Here is a 25,136-nt window from a genome sequence, read left to right as displayed (position 1 = left end):
TGAGAAGATCAGTTCGCTTGTAAAGATTTTGAATGAAGTTTATTATTCTAACACTACACTTACAAAGTTGATCATGTGGAAAACCTTACATTTAAATAGGAGATATATAGAAGAACATGTTCATTTGAGCTGGGGAACACGCACCCCAGAGACTACATTACGTAAATGAGCGCTTTTTGTCTGCACTTGGGGCTCCCTTAACTGGGGATGCTATTTGCAGGCAGGGACAGTGTGCCACATTACATAAACAAGCATTGGCAATGCCAATAGGTCACACATTTGAGAGAGTCAGAGCTGTTGGCATTGAAAATGACAACGTCTTTTACCAATGTGTTTTGGTTTCGAGCGGATGTATGTGGTTTGGAGTAGAATTAGGGAATTGGACTGGAATTGATAGCTGTGGAATTATGTAGGGTGAAACTGTGTGGTGTCGAGTGGATTTGTGAAGTGGAATTATGTGGCATGGTGGATAGATAGGGCTTGGGCCTGTAAAGGTGAATTAAGAAGACAAATGTGGAAACTGCAGCAGCAACAGTGAGTTAGGGGAACAACAGAGGTGCTGGGTGGGATGTAGGCTGTCTCTGCCTAAAACTTAACATTTGTGTTGCAAAAGACAATGATTTTTGCCCTTGTGTTATGGAGTGTAGTGGAAGTATGTGGTGCGGAGTGGAAATATCTGGGTTGGATTGGAATTGTTAGTTGTGGAATTGTGCTGTGTGGAATAGTGTGGTGTGGAGTGGATTAACGTAGTGGAATTATGTGGCACAGTGTGTAGTGGAATTATGTGGATAGTAATTGTGTGGTATTGTGTCAAGTGGAATTATGTTGATTGGTATTTTGTGTTGTGGAGTGGTATGTAGTGGATTTAATTACGTGGTGTGCTATTGAATTTTGTGACATGATGTGGAATTTTGTGGTGTGGTTTGCATGTATGTGGTGTGTAATTGTGTTGTTGAGTTGAATTGTGTGGTTTCTTGTCGAATTCTGTGGTGTGAAATAGAAATGTGTGGAGTTGAATTGTGTGGCATGTAACTGTGTGGCATTGAGTTACATTATGCTGGTTAGAATTATGTGGCATGGTGGGCAGTGTATTTGTGTGGATTGTTGCTATGTGGCATAGAGTGGTTTAATGTGGGGTGTATTTATATGGTATTGAGGTGACAGTAATTATGTGGAGTTGAATCATGATGCGTAGAGTGTAATTATGTAGGGTAGTGTTGAAATGTGTGGCGGTGAATTGTGTGGTGAGGAATTGTCTGGTGTTGTATGTCATATTAATAGGAAAACTGTTTGAAGACGCAAGTATGCCCTCAAGACCAAAAGTATTAACCCTGTCATGCCCACCCGCAAATTGCAGCCATTTACATGCAGAAGACATCTGGTGTTCTATAAAAACCAACATGTGAAGCCTACATCCTTAACCATGACCAAGTGGAGAGCACTCAAAAAGCAAAAATCAAGTCATTTCATAAAGTCTGGTCATGGGAGGGCTATGCAATTGATTTGTTCCATGATGTGCTCATCATTTTATCGTGCTACTATGAACTATGCACCGTTTACATCAGAAAGCTCATTTAAGACGCAAATTCATGTAACGAAAATGTAGTTTCACTAAGTGTCTACTAAAAAACTGCAGAACTTTAGAGAAGTGTGATATTTAAACTACCATTCTGCATTTCTTTTTTTTTTAATGGTAGACGTTCCCCGACAGTGTGCTGGGTCAAACATGGGCAAACCCCAGTAACAGACTGTTTAAAAATATGTTGAAATGTGGAAAGAAACGTCGCCAGCGCAAATCATACAGCTGCACCAGAGTTCCTTCAATGACTGCTCCACAGCAACGCAAACCAATACAAAGTATTTGAAAAGAGCTAGAAAATGTGCCATCATAGAAACAATGATTCACTCGAGAGGCCTTGGGAGTAGTAGGAAGGGATACCTTTAATCATCATATTAAAAGTGACAGTTATCCCGCCCCCCGGAAATGACGTCATTTCCGGTGGCTGGGACTTCCGGTGTCCCTGAAAGCCCTCCCCGGAAGTGACGTGGGTGCATGGGGGTGTCAAGTGGGATGTGCCCTCAAGGTGTCACGTGTTAGCCCTGTGTCTGGGTCCTAGCCACTGGGTTTTGGCCTATGAGATGTGTAAAAAGTATGACTTAGTGATGTGCAAGGGGTTTCAGAGCTTGAGAGGGACAGGTCTGGACATGTCAGACATTCATGCCCAAGTGGCTGTTAGGGTGCCTCTGCATAGGGCTGCAAAGTGGGCGGTCTGGTCAAACCTCCACGCTGTTGGCTAATCCAAAAAAGTGGGAATGGTCAAATGCTGCTTTTGTTAGAGCCAGCCTATCAATTTAGAGAGGTAAATCTAAAACAGCTGTGTGCCTATAGGGTTTCCCTTGGACACAGTGGAGGCTAAATTAGAAACTGGCCCAGTAATTAAAAAGTTTGAAACACAACAGAGGATGAGGGGCATAGCAAATCTAAAACAGCTGTGTGCCTACAGCCTTTCCCAGGGACACAGTGGGGGCTAAATTAGAAACTGACCCAGTAATTAAAAGTTTAAAACACAACAGAGGCTGGTGGGGCATGGCTAATCTAAAACAGAGGTGGGCCTACATTCTTTCCAGGGGTCACAGAGGGGATTAAATTAGAAACTGACCCAGTAATTAAAAAGTTTGAAACACAACAGAGGATGAGGGGCATAGCAAATCTAAAACAGATGTGTGCCTACAGCCTTTCCCAGGGACACAGTGGGGTCTAAATTAGAAACTGGCCCAGTAATTAAAAGTTTGAAACACAACAGAGGATGAGGGGCATAGCAAATCTAAAACAGATGTGTGCCCACAGCCTTTCCCAGGGACACAGTGGGGGCTAAATTAGAAACTGACCCAGTAATTAAAAGTTTGAAACACAACAGAGGATGAGGGGCATAGCAAATCTAAAACAGATGTGTGCCTACAGCCTTTCCCAGGGACACAGTGGGGTCTAAATTAGAAACTGACCCAGTAATTAAAAGTTTGAAACACAACAGAGGCTGGTGGGGCATGGCTAATCTAAAACAGAGGTGGGCCTACATTCTTTCCAGGGGTCACAGAGGGGATTAAATTAGAAAACTGACCCAGTAATTAAAAGTTGAAACACAACAAAGGCCAAGTATTGCTAACCTATAACAGATGTCTATTTCCAGGTCCCACCAATCATAGAGCACAGGCATAATTACCACTGTGAGCATGGTATAAGAACCCCCCACCTTCACAGACCTCTTTTTTCTGAACTACATACTGACATTTGTGGCAAGCAGGGCAGCATCAGGACATCATGGCTGGAAACATGAAGGGTAGAGCTCAGACTGGTGATGCTGAACATCTTCTACTTAAGGTCTGTAACAGGGTGGTGTGTATATGTGTTTTACTAAAGTTTAACAATGACATTAGCCCCAACCTGTTTAACTATACATAGATATGTAAAATGCCTGCTTTTAAAAAAAAAATACAAATTTAAAAGCTATTAGTGTTTTTTTGAGATACTGTAATTACTTTATGGGATGCTTTTGTTTAATTGGTACTTGTAGGGTCTTGTGCTATGTATTTGTAGGTATTTTTACAGGGGCGCAATTATTTTGGGGATTGTATTGGTACTGCTTAAATTGTACCTGCAGCTTCTGGGCCTATGTATGGGACCTGTATTTTTGAAGGTCTGCACTTATTTTGTGGGTTGGTATTGTTTAATTGGCTCTAGTGGAGTCATGTGCTCTGTATTTGTCTGTATTTTATTAGCGTGAGCGCTCGGACTCTGTGGGGTGTATTGGTAGTGCTTAATTTGTACATGGTGGTTCTGGGGCTGTGTATCTGTAGGTATTTTTTAAAGTCTGCACTTGTTTTATGGGTCGGGGTTGTTTAATTGGTACTTGTGGGGTAATGTGCTATGTATAGGCATGTATTTCAGCGCGAGCGCACTTGCGATGTGGGGTGTATTGGGACTGCTTAATATGTACATGGTGGTTCTGGGGCTATGTATGGACATGTATTTTTGAGGGTATGCACTTATTTTGGGGGCTGATGGCCATGCTTAATTTGTACTTATGGGTTCTGGGGTTATGCATTTGTATGTAGTTTTGAAGGGCTGCACTTGTTTTGTGGAGTGGTGCCATGGTTTAAATTGTACTTGATGTTTCAGGGGTTGTGTATGGGCGTGTATTTTTGGGGGTCTGCACTTATTTTGGGGGCTGCGGGCCATGCTTAATTGGTACTTGTGGGGTCTTGTGCTATGTCTGGGCCGGTATTTTTGTGGGGTTGCACTTATTTTGATGGCTGTATGGTCGGCTTATTGTGTACATCATGGTTCAGGGGTTGTGTAGCTAATGGTATTAGTGGTGGGGCTGTATTTCATTTGTACAGGAATGTTATGGGGCTCTTTAGGTATTTTTTTTTTTTTATGTGCATTTTATTGTATGGGCCAGTATTATATGCTCCCACAACTAATGGCCGCAGTAGTGAGTTTAAGTGGTGATCTTTTGGGGGTGGCATAGTTATTAATTTTAGAGCTCAGCGCCATGAGTTCCGGGGTGCAGAGCTCTAAAATTAATAACTATGCTCCAAGGAGTCAACCATAGCTCTGGGGGGCCCATGCTATGAACTTTTCGGCGCAGCTCTCAAGAGACCGCGAGGCCTCTTGAGAGCTGCGCAGAAATGTTCATAGCAAGGGTCCCCAGAGCCGGCCTGAGCTCTGGGGCCCTTGTGATTAACTCAGCAAAACTGCTCTCATAGGGCGCTAGGTCTCTGAAACCTGCTTTGTTAAGTTAATAACACTGGTCCCCAGAGCCATACTGCGCTCTGGGGCCCGAGTTATTAACTCAGCAAAACTGCTCCCAGAGACCTCGAGGTCTTTGAAAGCAGCTTTGTTGATTTAATAACGCTGGTCCCCAGAGCCGGCCCGAGCTCTGGGGCCCGAGTTATTAACTTAGCAAAACTGCTCCCAGAGACCTCGATGTCTCTGGGAGCAGCTTTGCTAAGTTAATAACACGGGTCCCCAAAGCCGTCCTGGGCTCTGGGGACCCGCGTTAGTAACTTAGTCAAAACTGCTCTCAGAGACCTCAGGGGTCTCTGGGAGCAGTTTTGCTAAGTTACTGACGCGGGTCCCCAAAGCCGTCCTGTGCTCTGGGGGGCCCACGTTAGTAACTTAGCCAAAACTGCTCTCAGGGACCTCGGGGTCTCTGGGAGCAGTTTTGCTAAGTTACTGACGCGGGTCCCCAAAGCCGTCCTGTGCTCTGGGGGCCCGCGTTAGTAACTTAGCAAAACTGCTCCCAGAGACCTCGAGGTCTCTGAAAGCAGCTTTGTTAAGTTACTAACGCTGGTCCCCGAGGCTGTAAACGACCGGAGACAGCGTTATCATGTTAGCAGTTCTCTTCTCGGAGGTCGCGCTGCCTCCGAGAAGAGATCTCCTAACTTGATAACGAGGTCTCCGAGCGCTTACAGCCTCGGAGACCTCCATTGGCAGCATTAACACCGCGGCTCTCAGAAGCCGCTGGGGAACACCCCAGCGGCTTCTGAGAGCCGCGTTGAAAGTTTAATTAGAGAGAATGCCGTGCGTGTTTCAGCGCGGCATTCTCTCTAATTAAACCTTCTGACCGGCTCACAGAGACCTCGGGGTGTTCCCTGGGGTCTCTGAGAGCCGATCGCTAGCCGCCAAAGTGCGGCAATAGTTTAAAAATGTTTAGTAATGGGGCGTGGGCGCCATTACTAAGCATTTTTAAATGCATTTTTTTTTTTTTTTTTTAAAGAAGGAGTAATTGCTCGTGGCCATGGTCTGTGGGGCCCTGACCACGCACGCTAGGGCCCTAGGGCCCATACAAATATATAAATTAAAAAATAAAATGAATAGCGTTTTGGGGGCCTTGGGATTGGGGCCCCCAAGTTCCCTTAGGGCAGCATTTTTTTTTTAAATACAAATATGAGGGCCCTGAGCACCAGGCTCAGAGACCCCAGGTCTCCATGGGACATATATATATGTGGCAAGTGTGACCAGGGGTTTAGGAGACCCTGAAGTCTAGAACATTTTAAAAATAGAAAATCACATAAATTAAAAAAAAAAAAAAAGCTGTTGAAATAAATAAAAAATAATAATGATTAAAAAATAACCATCCCTGGTAGGGAGCCTCAGACCCCTCAAGTACCCCACACCACTCACCGTAGTTCAGGATGGCATTGGATCTGATTTTGTTGCCCTGAAAAACCCAGGACCTCACACATGTTGCATCCACATCCGGCCATTTTCTTTTTTTTTTTAAACAAAGACTGTGTGGTGTTGGAATTGGCTCAGCTTGGAGTTTAGACTGAGCTCCGCCCCCACACATGGTTCACAGCCTTGTTCAGCTAAGGTGAAAACCAGGCATGGCTCCTAGGATCCGGTTTCCTGGCTATGTCTTATAGAGACAATCTTAGAGCTCGTATTATGCAAGAGCGCCACCATGTGGAATTTGTTTATTAAACCGTGTATAGTTTTTGAGAAAAGTTTTACAGTTGTCAATATGTATTTATACTTACAGAACATAGGGATTCAACAATTTGAATCTTGATATATATATATATGTATATTTTTTTTTTGTAACATTTTTTTGTCTTTTTTTTCTCAAAATTAAAAAATAAATAAATAAATAATTCAACACTCGGTGTGCTTTTATGAAGGGTTCTGACCTAGAAGATGAATTGTGGGGTGCTTAAAGGCAAATCTGTCTCTCTTGTACACAGGACTGTCAAGAGTCTGGGGAATCCCATGTGGAAATGGAGACCGTGCAGCAAGGTGAGTTACAGGCCATAGGTCGTTCTAAACTACGTTGTCAGGAATGTTATTTTTTTATTTTACTGCTAATGGGAACCCATGTGTTTGCATAGGTTATGATGCCGAACTCCGGTGTGCGATTGCCTCTCTCCAACAAATCCTTCATGTTCAAGATGGGTCAAGCATCTTGTCACAGGATAACGTTTCTGCAGGTAAATATTAGGGTTCTTTTTGTAACCCCTCTGAAAACCTAACAAGCCCAACAATCAGACCTATATTTGGTCATCTCAGTGAGTTCGTATAGTCTATGTATTATATTGTAAGTGTAACATTAATTTTTTATGTTTTTTATCCCGAGGGGTCCCTATGGAAGAAGCGATCCGGAATTTGGATGCAAAGCTTAAAAGCCAGCCCCGCAAAAGGAAGTCCCCTGGGTCTAAGGACGGCCCGCCTATTAAGAAGGGCTCCTCAAGCCGAAAAACCCAAGGTGAGTTTTAGAAATATGTAGAGTCTGGTGTATACAGTCCTTAGTGTGTCTAAACGTCTTTTACACCCACCAGTATAGCAGTTATAACTAGCCCTAATATGTATTTTGCTATCTTTACATCCTAGAATCATCACACCAGAGCTCCGGAGACGCTGGCCCTCAGCCTAAGTAGCGGATGTCGTCTTTAAAGGTCTGCACTGGGACTGTTCAAAACCCCACAGCGTCATCGGTACACGTGAACCAACCCGAACATCAAGACCCACCCTGCAACCCCTCTACAGCCACAGATCATGGTCCAGGTACAACTCTTAACGGCACCACACCATCCGTCATAAAGGGAATACCTAGTACAGCGAACACTTCTGCAACAACTATCCCGGGGATGGGGCATGGACAAACGGACATTATCGTTCTTACATCACCAAAAGCCCAACTGTTTGTACCGTGTGAGGTCTCTGGAGGGTCCCCAAAACAGTGCAGCAGTCCTAAAATAAATCGGCTGTCCTTAAAGAGTCGTAGGAAGAAGTTCCAGACCCCTGAGCTACAATCTGGACCTTTAGACCTGTCTTTTAAAAATGTTGTTAAGGTACAACCGGTTCCACCTAGGTCCCAGAGTTCTAATACCGGGGAGTCAGGCCTCGCCCTAGCCCCTACAGGGTGTACAACTATCCCCTCCGTGTTATATGACTCGTCATTGGAAAATGATTACCCTGCAGAGGATCCTTACTCCCACTGTATAGGACTTCTTAAGGCTCTAGCTGGTACTACCCAAAGTTCTGAAGCCCCGGCATCCCCTTGTGATACTTCTAAGATGATCCCCTCAGGGTTACAATCAGTAGGGTCTCAATCAGTAACACCCAGCCACAGCACTGCCTCTACATCAGCGGCCATCCGTTATTGCGATAAACATTTAACCTCCCCATGTCTGATGTCCCCCGATACACCCCCGGGGGCATACGACCCCACCAGTCCTACGCCAAGTGCCTGTGCGCAGTGGTCTTCACCATCCTCATCAATATACCCCGACAGCAGTATAGGGTGTAGCGGAACGCAAAATCAGAGTTTTGGAACACCCTCGAGCGATGATCAGGGCTCTCAAACTCCCGGGTGTTGACACTGGAACCCTGTTTTTACGTCCCGCTCTGGTCCATCAACAGTGAGTGGGGGTGATAACGCCAGCCACTGTCCTATAACCGGGGTGGCTCAGGGAGTTGGCAATCATACCTCTAATGTCATAAGTACTGGCCTTGAAACCAACCTTTCAAACCGTACTAGAGTTCTAGACAGCTACATTAAAGAAATCCATCAGGCGTTCAGACAATTAAAATGCCAACTCCGTCTAAAAACTTTAAAACTGTGTAAGAACGACGGTAATATAGCGGCATCCAGAGCTAGCATAAAGGCTTTAAAACAGCTGATGGCTCGGTGTAGAAACACAATGGCCCAAACTTGCGCTTCAACAGTTATAGCCATGGGTAACATACCATCATGACTAGGCGCGCGTACATACACGGGGAATGTTAGAGCTACATTTACCAGTACAATGGGCCGTAGGTCTAAATATGAAAAGAAGCCACAGCACCTGCTTAGTAGAACTCTAAGAGTTTTACGAGCGTTCAATAGTCAGAGGTCATGTCAACCCCCAAAACCAACACCCATAAGACCTCAAAATATAGAGTTAGGAGGTGCTGATGGTCTTTACAGGCCCTCTGGGGGTGACGGTCCGAGCAGTCTCAGCCTTAAGCAGTCTGAAGGAGACCCATCCGAAGTAGGTGTAGGGTCAGTGTCACCATTTGTAAACAACACAAATATTGTTCAGATCGGCGGGGGACAGTTACCAAAAACCAGATGGGCCCATGAGAAGCCAAAGTGGCTTGGTAGCTCTAGAAAACGCAAGCTTGTAATAAAAAAGTTAAAGAAAGCCAGACTCTGCGTTACCAGAAGGTCTAAAAACACACCTACATCTAACCATACCCCTGTGAGCTCTCCAACAACCAGTAATTCTCAAACTGAGGCTTCAGAACCAGTATTTATGGAAAGTGTGAGACGGTATAGTCGAGTTGTAGAGCGGTTTAACGCTAAAGAGCACTATGAGGAGTTTAGGTTTGTTAACCTAGATCGCCTACACTCCTCAGATCATGGCATTGTAGCTATACATCAGGCTGTGCAAGCGCTAATCAAACGATTGTTACACGATGTGGGTCCTAATGATTTCTTTCAGATGCGTTTTCAGGGACAGGGTCTCAATAGTCCCCTGTTCACCAGACGGTCATCTCGGGATGTGTTTGACGCTGTAACGTTTTTAGAAAACCTGTCTAAACTTTTACAGAGCAAGGCTGAATTATTGGCGTACGGGTCCTTTAGAATCATCGCCCTCGTTGTTAGGGGTCGCGAGGGTGGTGCTTCCAGAGCCTTAAAGAGCGTTATGTACAGTAAAATCATTGGCAAGAAATCTCGGTGGTTGCTCAATTTTAATACCGGAGCTACCAACATGTGTCTGGCCGCAAGCATTGCGGGCTTATTGATGGACCGCTCTACCCCAGACGCCGTCATTATGTCGATGGCTGTAGCGGCACATGAGACGCTTCAGATACCGTCTGACAAAATGGTAGGTTTTGGGGATCTGGGACTTTTTGAGAATCACTTTGCCGTGACGGTTAAAGTTCTATACCATGCCGGTTCTTGGAAGTACTTCACTACCAATGAAGGTGTGAAAAACAAGACCGTGTATGTGCTGCATCATGAAAACCACTTTTACGGTGTCTTGAACCTGAAGGGTTTTCTAGGGGCCAAGTATGTGTGCGAGCATTGCGATCATATATACAACAATCGGACCAAACACCAGTGTGAATTTCACTGTAAAATGTGTGAGAGGGACGGTTGTGTCAATGACAATGCTCAGAAAGTGAACTGCACAAAGTGTAAGCTGTTTTGTCGGTCGCAAGACTGCTTAATCACGCACATCGGCCTAGCCCAATGTGTTCTTAAAGCCGACTGTGGGACATGCGGTCGCTATAAACCTGTCGACCACAAATGTAAAGGCATGCAATGCCCTAGGTGTACCGAGGCTTTTATAGCCGGAAAAACACATGAGTGTTACATGCTCAGAAGTCACTACCAGAAAAAAACAGAAGACTATATCGTATTTGATATAGAGTGTACGCAAGAGACGGGTGTGCACCAGCCAAACTATATTTACGCCCACCATCTAACAGGTGATGAGAGCTGGGAGTTTGAAGGACGGTCATGCGTGAATGATTTCCTCATCACGTTCATGCAACCTCGATACCAGGATTATACATTTCTGGCTCACAACTCCAAAGCATATGACTTATTCTTCATTATCCGTGACCTGATACATGAAAAGCTGCCCATTAGTCTCATAACCCAAGGTTCCAAACTAATGCTGCTTAAGGTTGTACCTTTTGACATTAGGTTCATAGACACCTTGAATTTTCTGCCCATGAAGTTGAGCAAACTGCCAAAAGCCTTTGGGTTTGAAGGCTGTAAAGGTTATTTCCCTCACTTTTTTAACACCTGGGCTAATCAGAATTACAGCGGACCTATGCCTCCGCCCGGCAGTTATGGTTGCGAGTACATGATGCCCTCTGAAAAAGAGAGTTTTCTACAGTGGTACGATGAAAACCGTGAAAAATGGTTTCATTTTCAAACTGAATTGAAAGCATACTGTCAGGCGGATGTTATGATATTGCGAAAAGCATGCAACCTTTTCAGAGATATTGTGGTGGCGATGACAAAGCGGGTCATGTTTGTTGAAACCGAATCACGCAAGAGTAAAGAAAAAATAACTGTATACCTGGACCCTTTTCAAAACATTACTCTGGCTTCAATGTGCATGTCTATTTATAAACACGTGTTTTTATTGTATGGAACTATCGCCTTAGTACCACCTGACCTCTATAACGGCAAGCAGAAACGTTACTCCACCCCCTCTATTCAGTGGCTCATGTACGTCTCTGCGAATAAGAACCTCTTCATTCAGCACGCTTTGCAGGGCGGCGAATACCGGTTGGGTCGTTACTATCTAGACGGGTATGCATTAATTAACGGTGTACCAACGACCTTTGAGTTCAACGAGTGTTTTTACCATGGATGCCCTCAGTGTTACAAGCCCCATGAGTTTAATAGACTGCAGGGAACCACGTTTGAACATCTGCACCGCAGGACTATGGCGAAGGCGCAGTATATTGAGAGTTGTGGGTTTGTTTTGAGAACTCTCTGGGAACATGATTGGGTAACTGAGCTATCAAAAGATGGTGAACTGAGCACTTTTATTAAGAGCCAGCAGTTACCTTCACAGCTGGAACCCCGTGACGCCTTATTCGGTGGTCGTACAAACGCCATTCAATTGTACCGTGTAGCTGGCCCTGGTGAGAAAATACATTACTACGACTTCACAAGTCTGTATCCGTTTGTGAACAAGGTGAAGTTGTACCCTATGGGCCATCCTACAATCATATACCGGAACTTTAAACCTCTCAAAGAGTACTTTGGAATCATTAAGTGTCAGATTCACCCACCGCGGAAACTTTACTTTCCGGTGCTCCCTTATAGAGTCGAGGGTAAGCTAATGTTCCCCCTATGCCGTACCTGCGCTGAAAGTAAACAGCTTAGCGAATGTCTGCATAGTGATGAGCAAAGGGTGCTGGAAGGGACATGGTGTACCATCGAGGTGCAGACGGCCCTAGAGAAAGGGTATCGCCTAGGTAAAATCCTGGAAGTCTGGCACTTTCCAAACACAACAACCCAGCTCTTTTCTGAGTACATCAACTTGTTTCTCAGAGACAAGCAGGAGGCCTCGGGGTATCCAGAATGGTGTGTCGATGAGCCCTCAAAGAAAAAGTATATCGCTGATTACAAAGCTCGCGAAGGTATTAAACTGAGACCTGCGTTCATTAAGGTTAACCCCGCCCGCCGTCAGCTAGCTAAGCTCTGTCTCAATTCCTTGTGGGGAAAGTTCGCACAGCGTACCAATTTGTCAAACACATCCATCGTCACAGATCCAGATGAGCTTTTTAAGTATATATTCACACCGGTTTATGACATATCCAGTTGTGAATTTATTGATGACGAGACGGCCGTTCTATGCTGGAAATACGCCAAAGAGTACCCCACAACGTGTAACAATATAAACATCTTTATAGCCTGCTTCACAACCGCTCACACCAGGCTAGAGCTTTACAGGTTGCTGGACAAGCTTCAGGAACGGTGTTTGTACCATGACACTGACTCGGTTATCTTTGTGAGTAGAGAGGGTGATGAAGATCCTCCGCTGGGTGATTATCTAGGGGATTTGACCAGCGAGCTCGAAAAGGGGGAGTATATACAGGAATTTACCTCATCAGGCCCTAAGACGTACAGTTATAAGACCTCAAACAACAAGGTTTGCATGAAAGTCAAAGGTATCACTTTAAACGTCAACAATACGATTAAAATAAACTTTGACAGTCTGAAGGGTCTGGTGCACGAATACTCCGCCTCGAGCGATCACAAAAATAGCAAAGCCATTGTTGTAAACCACCCGAGCATTGTCAGGTCCAAGAAAAAATGGGAAATTACAACCCAACCTATGTATAAAACCTTAAGAGTAGTGTTTGACAAACGGGTCCTCACATCAGACTACAAAACACTGCCTTACGGTTACTAAAAGACATTAGAGGCTCGAACTCCACCCAGATATGGACACTAGACTACAACACCCATTCTCCTGCGTTTTAGCAGGTCCCTCCAATAGCGGTAAAAGTTTTTTTATAAAGAAACTGCTAGAAAACGCTCCCAGTGTTTTATCTCAGACCCCTAACAACATTGTGTGGCTTTATTCATGCTGGCAGGATCTTTACACAGAGCTCACCCTAAAGTTCCCCCACATTCGGTTTATAGAGGGTATCCCCGATAATCTCAACGACGATGATTTGCTACCAAAACAACTTGTAAACATGGTCGTGGTGGATGACCTCATGCGTGAAGGCGGGGACCACCCCGAGATTGAGCGGGCTTTTACGCAATATTCACACCACCGTAATCTGAGCATATGCTATATAGTGCAGAACCTGTTTTACAAGGGCAAGAGCAGCCGGTCCATAACTCTCAACGCCTCATACCTGGTCTTATTTAAAAACCCCAGAGACAAACTTCAGATCTCAATTATAGCTAAACAAATGTACCCCGGAAACACCCTGTTTTTCATGGAGGCCTTTAACGATGCTACAGCAAAACCCCATGGTTACTTACTGGTGGATTTGAAACCCAACACTCTTGAAGACTACAGACTACGAGTCGGCATACTACCACCTGACTTCCCTGTCGCCTACACGCCTAAAACAATGCCCAAAACCTATAAAAAGAACAAGTAAAAAGATGTTTATAACATTTACACTCTAAACCTTGTAATATAAGGACCCCACAATGTCTGCGAGGTTGCGGCGTAATTCAGGCCTTCTAAAAATGTTGATCACAGCCAGCCCCTCTAAAAGAAAAGCAATCCTTTGCGCTGCCTCGGACGACTTAGTGGCCGCCATTTCAGAAATAGCCCTAAACACCCTAAAAGGTAATGTCCCGATATCAACGAGCCAGTTCCGCGTTCTGAAGAAGAAGCGCCACATTATTAAGAAGCTCAGCAATAAGAGGGCATCGCTCCTTTCCAAAAGAAAACTGTTCAGACAGTCAGGAGGCTTTATAGGGTCGCTGTTAGGTATAGCTATACCCCTAATCACAGGGTTACTGTCGAGGTCCTGATGGAGCACGCCCACAAAATGTACCTCGTACCACGGCAACAGCTGGAACATCTTGGCCCTTCTAACACGGATGTCTGGGACATACGCAAAAACTAAACGCAGCGTCTCGATGCTGAAATCAAAGCCATTTTGAACTGAACTGATTTAAAACCCCACGACAAAGCAGGGCTTTACTCAGGAGCCCTTCAAAACTTTCTATAATACTACAAGCAGCTAACCTCTGAAAAAAACAAACTGACGCTGTATACCCCAGATGCTGAACAGCAGCCAGGACCCTCTACGGCGTCTCAAGACATAGGCTCCACACCCACAACGGATGCCTTTGTCTTAGACCTTTTAAAAAAATCAGTCAGAAATATAGAGGGGCTGCTCAAATGTTGCTCAGTAAAATGACTACTACTAAAGATTTGACCACCTGGAACGACCGGGGTGAATTCGTTTACAAAGGGCAGCCGGTTGCTGGTTCCCATATGTATGATCTGGTCCGGGGTCTCACACACGGTAAAACCCTATCGACACAAGACGCTCCTAGAGGCTGGGAGCAGTTCCTAAGTGCAGCTGCGGAACTCAACATTCCCTCCACGATTATCGGTAATGCAGAGAATCGCCGTAAGCTTGAAAGATTAAAAGATCCGGCCCCAGCTGTTTTTACAAGGAGCCCCGCTATATCGACATCACCTTTCTTTCCACAACTAACACCCGTTCGGAACAGTGCTGCTCTTCCTATGGAGCCTAAAAAGAGACTATTCAAAATGAACACCTGGCTACCGCTCTAATTTTGCACACCTGTACAGTTTTTGTTAAAAGTTTTTACGGTTCGAACAATTGCGCTTCATTTTATATGTTTAACCTTGTAAATGTTAGTGTTGAAACATGCTTGTAATAAACACTTTTAAATTTTCATCAGTAGTCTGCCATCTTTTTGTTTATAAATGGTTTGAAAATGTGCGCAGTGTGAATTAAAAAAAAAAAAATGCCAAGGATGAAAGCATGTTTAAGATGTTTTTTATTTTAGGCACACATAAGTACAAATAACAGCTTTACAGTACCTTACACTTTTGACAAAGACCATATTCTGCTTTAACAACGTGCGACATTGTCCTGGAGTTTTCATTCACATATTTCATAACAACACCATCGTTGTTTACTAGATCGTCTGAGTACAGATTAAAAAAAATTCTAAACGTTATACCTTCCGACATTTTACTAATAAAGTATATACAATGTTCCCCACATGTGATGGCCATAGGATCCTGTACCCGAAGTTTATTATACACAACAGTGGGTGATGCTTATTTTTACATATTTGAATATCGGCTTTGTATAAATACTATGCTCAGGGAATTCGGCTAAACTATCAAACACTATAACCTTGTCCACATCCAGAAATAGAGCCGCCCAAGGTGCACCACCCCTGTAATGGGGATCGGTGTTAAAGACGAGGGTGCGGGGCCTTTCTGGACCTATCTTTTCAGGTAGTCCATCGCTAGGGTATACCCCTAGAAAGTATTTCTTAGCATGTTTATGTCTACTTAAGAAGTCCCGTATCTCCGTAGTGTCCATTTTATATATATTTTTTAAAAAATAAAAAAATATTTTTTTTATTTTACACTCTTTCAATGGTAGTCAAACATAAGCTGACGGGCGTGGTTGACCTGGATAACGCTGTCGAATACCGAGAACACAACCATGTTCACATTGGCCGCCAGCGCCTGTGTAAAACGTATTTCCGCTTTTAGATTTCCGTTTTTGATCAGGTTGTAATGGTCGCCGTCTTCCATGTCAGGCGTCAGGTCGAACGCAAACAGAGTGTAGCCGGCAGCATACCCTTCTCTTGAAACAACTACTCCAGAGTCCCTCAGCTGTTTCCCCGTTATCGAGACCAGTCCTAGATATTCCCGGACAAAATTTGATGTTCCAAAATTCGGCGTGAAAGGTTTTGCGGGGATCACGGCGCCCTCGTGAACCAGAGCAGCATAGTTGATATCATAGTGTTTGAAGTTGAAAGGGTTTGAGTTGCCGCCACTAAAGCGATATTGTCCACAAACCCTATGATGATGAGTTTCGGTAATTGCCCCAGAAATAGATTCTGCTGCTGCGTTAATCGGGTTCCGGCGGGGATGCTGAATATCTTCAGAGCAACTCTTTTAATGGCATACTTGGCGTTCGATAATTGTAAAGCTTCAGCATGGGCCAGTCTGACACTTGGGGACACTTTCACTCTCTTTACAAACAGGCTCGCTGACAATATAACCAGTTTATACTGCTCTGCATCACCGCTGATGAGACAGAAAGCGTCTTTGTTACGATTGAGTTTGATCTTAAGATCGATACCGTTGACTAACAGTTTGTCTTGGAAGAAAAGGTCTGAATGTACGCGACCCAGGAGGTCAAAATGCCTACTGCCGGCGACGAAGCGGGCTCTTTTTTTAAATCCCTCATTGTCCCCGTCCAAAGCCGTGTTCTCCAAATGCGCTTCGGTATCTCGGTAGAAGAGCCCCGCTGAAAGATGTGTGTCCAGCGCATCGCGACTATAATTTAGAATACTCTCTAGGTAGGCCCTGTAGGCATACATGTTATCACTCTTTGTGACGAGGCGATCGCCTAGGTTAATGTCCACTTGATTAAACATTGTTGCGATGGGGTAGGCTATCGGGGCCACTCTAGCATCATCCTCGATGTTGTCACCGTTCGCTTTGGTTATTTTACAGACGAGGTGCAGGAGAGTGTTGTTGAGATCAAGGTACATATCCGTGGACCCCGACACATAAAACTCTATCGGTGCAAGGGGTGTCAGAGCGGCCATCGGCGACACTTCCGTGAAAAAACTGTTTTCAATGCTGGTCTGTGTGGGTTTGAGAGAAAACAGATCTAACTCAGATTAGGCGCATTCACCCGATGCACAGTGTACGAAGGTCATGATCGATGTTTTAAAAAATATTCGCACTAGAACGAGTTCTCTTCTTCCTGGTCGATCTCTTCCGTCTTACGGCTCTTCTTTTGTGAGGGCCTTTTGAAGTAGTCCGGCGCTTCTTATAGGGCCTTGGTGGACCCCTACGCCTCGAAGCCCTGCGCTTCCTTTTAACACCACCATGCGCTTTATACAGCAACCCCGCTCCTTCTTGGGGCTGTCTATTCATGTGTTCGGCTACCGCAGACGTTACACTACCCACGACATCCTGGGCGATGTTTGTAGCAGCCGCTTTAACATGAGGTTTTGCAATTTCGAACCCTCTTCTCAAAAAGGGCATGGCTCTCCTAAACATGCTCCGGAAGAAACCACCCAATCCCGCCCCATACATAACCGGAGCCCCTTGAAAGTAGGGGTGGGGGGGCCTCCATACCCCGCCTGGACTCTATAATAGTCACTGTACATAGAGGGATCCCCGTAGGTTTTCATGATGACCATTGCAGCTGTCTAATAGTCACCTTCGCACCGTGGCCTTAAATGAAGCTTGACAATAACTTTCCCGTATTTAAAGGCAACCGGCTCCGACTGATCGTTGTACACCATGATGGTTATAGTGTCAAAATGGTTTTTAGAAATTGCAACATAGTCGAGTTTGTGATGTTGTATATTAACCATCGTGTTATTTTCGCCCTGCACAGGGACCCACCTCAACAAAGGTGAATAACTGTCCCCGACCCTCTGCGGCTCTACAATATCGCTATAAACGTAGAGTGTATAAAATCCTCCGTTAATATCGGGACATGTAGGGTCTGGATCCACCTGCCTTTGCTGATGTTGTACGGTCCCTAAAACCCGTTGTAATTTACCACTACATTTAAACACAGTACTGAGCTCTGGGGCTTTAAGAAACACTTTTCTTCTAACGTAATCCAATACCAGATATATATTTGCATACGTCTCAATGCTGCCTATAGATTTGTTGATGGCCTCGACTACCGTCGCTACGGTAGGGTAATAGCCGTGTGGGAAAGACAGGTGATAGGTCAGGGCATCCTGAGGGCGCTTTATATGAAATTTAACATCGGCCTTTGTAAAGGTATTCCAAGTTCTAGGGTACTGTATTTCCGTTAGTGCCACCTCCCACGGGCCTTTCAAATCCACTGGTTTTGAAAGTTTCACCGTATAACTTGAAATCTGATTGTCTGGGAACATGTCCTTCGAAGCATTGGATGGCAGCGTGATATAAAAAGGGGAGTTCTCCATCATGGCGCTTACAGCTTGACCTCACACACTGTGCAATGAGCTGGCCAGGACCCAACTGTTAAATTTCTCGGGCCACCCACGCCATTTGACCAACGCCTGTCTCCGGGCACCGCTCCCTTTCCTTTTCAGAACCTTTTCAACCCTGTACACCCTGTTCGGATCGTAGGGCACCTTTTGCAACTCTTCGGTGTAAAAGACACCCGATACCTCTTCCCCAGCGTAGTCTTTTAACCTGTAAATATATATCCTTTCTTTAAGCTGCACACTTTCCACTATGAATATCTCATCGCTGAATGTTTGCTGGTAGCCTTTGGTGAAGACCCCCTTCAACTTTGAAACCCTGACATGATCCCCTTCTTTTAAATTCAGTTTCTTGACCTTCGGCGTGAGACGCCCCCCGTACACCGTTAACGAATTATCCCTTGTTACCTTAACAGGGGCCATTTTGATTGTCCTGTGGTAGGTGGCGTTATAAACAACTATAAAAGCCTTTAGAACATCCACGTATCTGTAGGTGTTGTTGGCGGTGAAATATCGCCACATCTTCGACTTTAAAGTACGGTTAAAACGTTCTACAACAGCAGCCTTTACCTCTGTGTGCGTTACAAAATGTTGAACAGCGTGCTGGTCTAATAATTTTTGGAAATGTTTGTTTAAAAATTCCTTTCCGGCGTCTGTTTGTAGTTTCTGGGGCACACGCCCGCTAGCGAAGATGTCTTTAAAAGCAGATGTAACGCTGGTACCACTTTTATCGTTTAATGCCTCTGCATAGGCGTACTTGGACAAGACATCTGTTAATATATACATGGCGCCATCGTTATGTTTTGCTAGATCTTGAAGACTGATTATGTCGGCCTGCCACTGATAATCGAGCTGTGCGTTAACAACGGTGGCCCTCCTCTTAAAGCGTCTCCTGGCAGGTTTGTGCAGCGAATAAGCCTCTTCCCCAGCTAACCAAGTCTTCACACTGGCACGTTTTACAGATTCATTTTCAGCTCGAGCCCTTCTAAATAGAGCTTCGGAGCCTCCGAAACTTCCAACCCCATGTTTATCGTAATAAAACTTCCTTAAATCCGCATCCGTCATGCTGTCTCCCACCAACACCACGAAATGAAAGACGCCTGTTTTGTGTAAGGTCATTTTATTAAACATGAAAAACATAAAAGTGCGGCTGGGCTACACAACCAACGTGTATTTGACATTTTGTGCTACATAGCTTATAGATGTCATAACGCTGGACCGCTGTGGTCTTTTTACAATCGTATACATAGTACAACACCCACTACACATGTTACTCAGAGCATGTCCTTTTACAAACCCTAAGCGCCTCAAACTTTGATATTTTTATAGCTATACTCTCAATAGCTCTAGACATGACTTCCACCTCCCCACGCCTATAACTCTGAACACTCAGGATACTGACAGAATTCAACAGTTCATACGGTTCTAGCCAGGACCATTCAGAACCTTTATTTGTGAGATAATCTTCAGTCATGTTCTCCAAAGCCTCGTATATCCCCGTCTCAGGTGAAAGTCTTAACTCTCGATTGTGATCTTTGTCCGAGGTCCGGCATTTAACAGATGCGTTTAGCCGTCCATTGATACACCACTTGGCGATACACACATGACTGCTACATTGCACATTCACCTCCCCTTGACTTATGTGCCGGTCACCTCTGGTTTCAAACATTAGGAATCATGACGTATGCTTAAAAGCATTAAAGAATTTGCAAATGTACACTGTGAAGACTGTTTCTGTAGAGGGCAGTGAACGTCACACACACAAAAACTGAAATGTCTTCTATTCCAGAAATATTTCATGAACCCTTGAAGCGTAAACCAAGGTGAGTAACGTTAAAATTGTAAATACGCTTCTAGTAAGTAAATGCACATACCTGTCTATTTTTATCAATCAGAGACTCCTGCTACTTAACATCCAGACATGTGAAACAAAACAATCAGTTTGAAGTTTGAAAGGGAGATGGCTACGGTTCTTGGGGCGCTGACAGGCAATTTAATTTAAAGGTCTCTGGTTCTGCAACAGAGACACAAATTCCTGCAGCTCCTGACTCTGGGCATTCTATGGCTACAGACATTTATTGCTCTCCTTATCGCTAAGAGCTCCAGGTGGCTGCCAATAAATGACACAGAGAAACTGCAGAGTTTCACTCTGGATTCCCACATCATTCATTTTAAGTCTGTAATCCAGGAATCACTGGATAAGAGGAAGCCTGGCTGTAAAACGTACAAAACAATTGGTATTGTTTTATTTTTTCGGCGAATCAGTGTTTAATTTGTGCTTGTTGTTACCGGAGCTGAGCACCAGCACTTATTTGGGAGGGCCGGGGCTTATTCTTATGCCTCAAGCATTTGCTGCGAGCAAAAGACACATATGGGAAAGAAGGAAGGTGGAAAAACTAAAAAGCGTCATAAAGGGAGAAAGTAGAAAGTTGCAGGATGAGCTGAAGGGGCAGGGGTGGCCGAAAAAAGGATTGAAGACGCCCAAGATGGCTTCAGGATTACGCTGCCTCAGTATTCAGTGCTGGCAGATTTAATTACAGCAGCCTCGTGTTTAAGAGAAGGGCTTTGAGCACCGGCACCTCTTAATTTACAAATTAAGCACTGCGGCGAATTAACCTTAGGCAGGCAGAGATCGCCATGTAGCTAGTTACACACTGTTCTAAGGCAGCGAAGACCACATGTAAATAAACAGTTTGCTTTACTAAGTAAACATTATCAGATCTCTAACTATCCCAACAGCCTGCAAAGTTTACACGAGACACACTGACTCTTAATAGTGAAGCTTGATGGTTCGAAAATTTTAGTGAGGGTCAAACAACCCAGAGTGCATTACTTTTGCTTCGTGTGTTCCGCACAAAGTAAAACATTCTTACTAAAGGCACACTGCAGCCGGGGCATGTTATTGTGTGCACTCTGAGCACACAATACAGGTGACAACAAACATTCCTTCCCAGTCACTTGGACAAGTAATTCCAGATGGTAGGGTGGGGGGTGCTGAAGTGGGGGGGGGGTGAAGAGAGTGGGCTGCAGGATCTACAAATGCAGGGACACTAACGTGGAGGGGAAATGCTGACGCTCCAATGATCAGCAAAAAAATCTGCTTCCCTTTGACTAAGGACACAAGTTCTTTGCTTTATAATTGCTATATAATTAACATTCACCAAGAGGCATGAGAAATGTAGGGTGGTTTGCAATACAGGTGCAGCAGTGATTCACCAAACCCGCACATCAATGACACGGCAGTGGCTGAGACTCGCCTCATGAGAAACGCACTACCGACAGAAGAAGAACTGTACAGGCGGACCAAGCAGATGCTTATTGCCTTCGACTCTATAGAGTACCCAATCCGAGTGGTAGGTGGGAGGGGAAAGAAACAACGTGGGCAACTGCGACTGAAAACACAACAAATAGAACGATGAGCGGGAGGTGGTGGGGGGACGGCGCAGCACAGGGAGATGAACTGAATTGGGACGGGCGCGACACAAACAGGAAACAACCGTGAGCCAAGTCAAAAGAAAAAAGTAACTAAATGTTGAGAAGTTAACTGATCTGTGTAACAGGGTCAATCTCCAGTGTTGTAACAAAGCAGCCAAAAGGTGAGACAAATGTAAAACATTTACCAAAGAAACCAAAGGAATTTTCAAAGACAGGTCAAGGAGCGAATTAAATTGATGGGTGTGTGATGGGCGTGGTGAAAGCCCACAGAAGTAGATACAGCATGCCGAGAAACAGTGCATGCACGCTGCTGTTAGCGTGTCGATCCTTAATAAGTAAACTTACAAGGGGACGCGCTATAAGTCGATGAACCTTTTGAGTCGTTTAAGATGTTCCTACCATAGCTCCGGAACAGAAAACAATAATCAATACGCAATAATCAATATTCATTAGTCAAATCAATAATCAATGGAGTCAGTAATTGTCACGCACCATGACTTTTCAGCCATAAATAACCACACCTTTGGTAAAGTATAGTAATTTTATTTCCCTTATATTAACAATGCTAAAGTCACGTAGATTAATCTCAAAATCAAATGAAACACATATAAGAACAGTACTGGTTAACCAAGGCGAGGAAAGAAACACGATCTAACCAAAGCTTGTATCACAATACATTCTAAGGCAACAGTGCAAATCAATAGCAAAGTCAGCTGCAATAGGGTTATATAATACATAGGATCCAGCAAGGGAGCTCGTCATAACATTGGTCCCTGCAAATTGTCAGTCGTTATTTAGATAGGCTCAACTAACCCAGATTAGCATCAGCATGTTGGGCTTCATGCAAACAATTTAGAACACACATTTAGAAACCATCTAGCAAAAGAAAACTATTAAAGACAGCGCAGTTGGTACCTAGAAAGGAAAGGCACAAAAATGCATTTCAGTCATATTGTCATATCTACCTATCCACGGTATAGGTCAGCAAATAGAATCAGTCTTCATCCTCAGTTCATCCATCGATCAACAAAGCATCAGGCTCTCAGTCAGAGAGTAATGAGCCCAATGACAGAATCTCGAATCTCTTCTAAGTCTTGACAGTGATCTGAATAATTCTTCTCTGTCGCGTTGTTATATCAAAGTCACCTAAACTATCACCTAATTCCCTATTGGTCAATTAATCATACGTTGTTACTCTACCCAATAATAATTCTATACCAAATCTATGAATTCTAATATTTCGCCCTTCACACAAAGTTAATTGGTCTGCTTTACGATGTTCTCATCATCCAGATCGTTAGGTATCAAATTTGTTGCATCTTCTTCTCTAGTCTGTCTTCATTGTTTGCGTCCTGGGAAAGTACTTCACACACACTTTACACACAATTGTTACACATTTAGGACACTGTCTACTGCTAGTTGGTTCTCATGGAAAGCTTCTGCTAAGCATTTTTATTAAACAATGAACATTTCACAGTTTAGTTCACTCTGTCAGCATTTTTTTATTAAACGCTAAGAAATACAGCTTCTGCATGAGGCCTGGCAAAACTAGGCCAAGACACTCGCTAAGTTAAGGCCTACAATTAATAAGCTAGAGCATACTCCATAACCCTTAATATGACATATTACTACATTAACGTAATACATTTTCAATATTTCCTACGTATTAATCATTAATTAGTACAATTCGTGAACACTGGTGGCCATTCTTCGAGGTCACAATTTCAAACGTGCATTATTTTTCTCTACGTTATTCATTTTCTACATAATTCATTATTCGAAATACATAAACACTCATTAAAATTTCTAATTAAGACATCTGCTTCAGCACCGCCTAAGCTTAACCTAAAAATGCATGCTTCTGTGTGTATGTGGGAACTCAGTTTTGTAGATCACTCGGGAGCAAAACGTGCACCGGCTCTATCCACTCCACAATATGTGCTTCATAAGTGTCATCGACCCTGGCAGTTCACAGCTGTAGGTCTTTGAAAGACAAGGAATTGCCACCAGGAGATTGAGGCACAAAGTAAGGGAGATATGGGGACAGGGAAGCATAAGTGAGAAGTGGGATAGGGTGAAACAGGGGATGGGGTGGGTTGCTAAAGTAGTAATAGCTTAAACTGATATCTTAAAGTGCTGGCATATTGTGAATCTCTTTAATATGGGATGAATGTCATATCCAACTGGGTGAGAATTAATCGAATATATTTGAATTAACATACATACATCTCAAGAAACGCTGACCTCAGCAGCATGCGAAAGGCCATGCGGTGGGTGGGGGGGGTCGACCTTCCAATACAACAGACCATCACATAAAGTACTAAAATACAAGTCAAATTAATTTTAATTTAAGGCTTTTTTACATCACATCTAACCATCAACTGGTGTCTTTGCATTGCTTCCACACTTCCAAAAACACACTCACTTTCAATATAAGTGATTGTGGTGTTGTAGGAAGTTGGCTCTGTATGTGCTATTTCAAAGTAAGGAATAGCATGCACAGAGTCCAAGGGTTCCCCTTAGAGGTAAAATAGTGGTAAAAATAGATAATACTAATGCTCTATTTTGTGGTAGTGTGGTCGAGCAGTAGGCTTATCCGAGGAGTAGTGTTAAGCATTTGTTGTACATACACATAGACAATAAATGAGGTACACACACTCAGAGACAAATCCAGCCAATAGGTTTTTGTATAGAAAAATATCTTTTCTTAGTTTATTTTAGGAACCACAGGTTCAAATTCTACATGTAATATCTCATTCGAAAGGTATTGCAGGTAAGTACTTTAGGAACTTCAAATCATCAAAATTGCATGTATACTTTTCAAGTTATTCACAAATAGCTGTTTTAAAAGTGGACACTTAGTGCAATTTTCACAGTTCCTGGGGGAGGTAAGTTTTTTGTTAGTTTTACCAGGTAAGTAAGACACTTACAGGGTTCAGTTCTTGGTCCAAGGTAGCCCACCGTTGGAGGTTCAGAGCAACCCCAAAGTCACCACACCAGCAGCTCAGGGCCGGTCAGGTGCAGAGTTCAAAGTGGTGCCCAAAACACATAGGCTAGAATGGAGAGAAGGGGGTGCCCCGGTTCCGGTCTGCTTGCAGGTAAGTACCCGCGTCTTCGGAGGGCAGACCAGGGGGGTTTTGTAGGGCACCGGGGGGGACGCAAGCCCACACAGAAATTTCACCCTCAGCAGCGCGGGGGCGGCCGGGTGCAGTGTAGAAACAAGCGTCGGGTTCGCAATGTTAGTCTATGAGAGATCTCGGGATCTCTTCAGCGCTGCAGGCAGGCAAGGGGGGGGTTCCTCGGGGAAACCTCCACTTGGGCAAGGGAGAGGGACTCCTGGGGGTCACTCCTCCAGTGAAAGTCCAGTCCTTCAGGTCCTGGGGGCTGCGGGTGCAGGGTCTCTCCCAGGTGTCGGGACTTAGGATTCAAAGAGTCGCGGTCAGGGGAAGCCTCGGGATTCCCTCTGCAGGCGGCGCTGTGGGGGCT

Source organism: Pleurodeles waltl, chromosome 5 (assembly GCF_031143425.1).
Source record: "Pleurodeles waltl isolate 20211129_DDA chromosome 5, aPleWal1.hap1.20221129, whole genome shotgun sequence".
Classification (NCBI taxonomy): domain Eukaryota; kingdom Metazoa; phylum Chordata; class Amphibia; order Caudata; family Salamandridae; genus Pleurodeles; species Pleurodeles waltl.
Note: the sequence above shows the minus strand (reverse complement) of the source record.